This window comes from Osmia lignaria, unplaced genomic scaffold, assembly GCF_051020975.1.
Source record: "Osmia lignaria lignaria isolate PbOS001 unplaced genomic scaffold, iyOsmLign1 scaffold0078, whole genome shotgun sequence".
Lineage (NCBI taxonomy): Eukaryota > Metazoa > Arthropoda > Insecta > Hymenoptera > Megachilidae > Osmia > Osmia lignaria.
The window spans coordinates 65,001-67,500 of record NW_027478219.1 but is presented as its reverse complement, the minus strand read 5'-3'; the positions used below and the strand labels follow the sequence as shown (position 1 = coordinate 67,500).

The 2,500-nt window shown below is 44.5% G+C and overlaps 1 non-coding gene across 1 annotated transcript; it reads right to left on the bottom strand.

Moving 5' to 3' along the window:
- Nucleotides 1-1,336: 1,336 nt before the first annotated feature.
- LOC143307788 (5.8S ribosomal RNA) lies at nucleotides 1,337-1,491 on the bottom strand. The gene has a single exon (XR_013064859.1). It is a non-coding gene; the product is annotated as a 5.8S ribosomal RNA (ribosomal RNA).
- Nucleotides 1,492-2,500: the final 1,009 nt, after the last annotated feature.

Here is a 2,500-nt window from a genome sequence, read left to right as displayed (position 1 = left end):
GAATAGGTTTCTTTATTTATCATCCCTTCTTTTCGAGCGCCACGGAAGCAAGAGGAAAAGCAAGAGCGAGAGAACATTTCGCGTATACTTCATTTAACAATTTTAACCAACACGCGATGTACTCCACACACCTCTTAGATTTAACAACTGCTTTTCTCTTCTTCTCCCCTTAGCGCAAGGGTAAACCCCATTTGTCTCTTCTTTGGAACGCAACAAAACTTTCGAGGACTGGACGACCGAGCGATGGTCGCGCGGTCTTCGCTTATCTTTAACAAACGAAGTAGTCCGTATGTATTCTAAATGTTGAAGCCTCCTAGAGCTTTAAGCCATGCGAGACATTGAAATGCTGTTTTAACGGGAGCATGCATAATTGCTGCAAACATACTTTTATCACAAGTTCTAGCCACGCCACGGAGGCTTCGAAGTTCCTTCACCATTCGCTTTCCTCTCTTTTGTTACACAGTTTCAGACTACGATCAGGGGTACCGAAACGCTGTATTGATTGTAAACAACCATTTTTATCTTGGAGCGGAGCGTTCCTTTACTCGTTAGATTTGTCTTGTCGCGTGTGTATTCGCTTTTTCGACGCTTTTTAACCATTTAACTTGTTTAGCGAAGCTAAACGCACAGACAGACAAAAAAAAAGGAACAGCATCGCGCGTCAAACAGCGACGACCCATCTGAAGCGATCTTTCATTTATACACCGTTTGTAAACAGAGAGATGTATAAAGCGCGGGGAATCATTCGAAACCCTGGGGCTATTCGAGCTTGCATTTCAGCAAATTATCATCTCAAACATTTCACTCGTTTGCTTTTTCTAAATTTATAGGAGAGCTTCTTTCGTTTATTTTTGACACACCTTTCGTAAATATCGTTTCTGGCAACGTCAGGAGCGTGGATTTCTACAAGTGAACAATCGCGCCGATCCGATAACTTCCAGCAGGATGGAGAATCTTTATAGATTATCTTCCGAGAACTCGGTGCTTTCACGGGCGGTCGTTTATAAATTTTAACGAACGACTCGCGCGCCGTGACGCACTTGCGCTAGTTCGAAGAGATATTTCGAAATTTGTTTCTCTCCTTTAACGGCCTGCATTTAGTGTATCGGTTGCGATTTTCGTCACATCGTTTCCACGACAAACGCCGACGAACTGCCCAACTATCGCTCGTACGTTGCGACTCTTTCTTTGTTTATCGTTCATTCATTCTTTCAATTTCGTTCGATAATCCCGCTCCGAAACGTTCTACTTTCGTTGAACGACGGCGAGATGTTTAGAAAGAAATGAATTACTCTTTTTTCGAGAAGCAAACGCAAGCAGTCTTTTGTTAAGAAAACGACCCTCAGCCAGGCGTGGTCCAGGAATTGTATCCGTGGACCGCAATGTGCGTTCGAAATGTCGATGTTCATGTGTCCTGCAGTTCACACGTTGACGCGCAATTAGCTGCGTTCTTCATCGACCCACGAGCCAAGTGATCCACCGTTCAGGGTAATCGTAAAATTTTGTATTTCAAACTCTTTAGATCTTTAGAGTGTTATTTTCATTATTAACACGCATCACATTCGATACCCACATCACTCTCCCACCCGGCGCGTGCGGGAGAGCGAATTCGGGCGTCGCCAACGTATTTGTTTGTTTGTTCGATCGTTGACGACACGATCGCGTCCAAGGACGGAAACCGTCGGAGAAACGCCCAGTGGCACGCTCCTCTCGACGGTCGGGCGTAAAGTACATTTAAAAACCTTGAAAAGTACGAACGCACACAAGGAATGCGAGCGCGCGTCCTGTCGCTGAATCGTGGGTTGCGAGATTCGAACAGACACACGGCCGGCGACGATCGGTCTAACTAATGGACACATAGTTTTTCAAAGACTCGCTATCGTCGCTTCTCAGCCGGTCCGTAAACAACACACATCGATCAGGCGGACGCACGAATCTTACCACGGTGCGTGTTTCGTAGATTCCAGGTTACCCGCAAGTACCTCTCTCTCCCTCTCGAAAGAGGAATCTCGATCCGTCCTTTTTGGACAATGGAGAAATCTTTTTATCGCAACACGGATGGCAAAGAAACAACCAAAGCGTAGGAGCGTGGGGACGAGAGCGACGAAAAGAACGTCGCGAAAACAAAGTTTCGACGGTTGCTCGTTCTAATACATCGTAGTTTCAACTCTCTCAGTTTTAACCACTCCTAGACGCTTCGTAAACTTTTAACAATTCTTCGCCTCCGCGAGTTTCATTTCGAATAGAGCGAACGCAACACGGACCAAAAAAACTCCGGTGATGCCAGATCATTTAGCAAAGATCAGACGGCGGGTCATCTGTATTCCTTTTCTCTCTTTTTTATATCTTTCCATTTAACTAGGGTGTCGCAACGACGGGTACATTTATATATTTATATATATTGTATTTCAATTTTAATGATCCTTCACTTTCGGTTTGTAATAATATGATCCTTCTTTCATTTCGATCCTTCATATTGTAGGTTAACCAACAGAAGTTT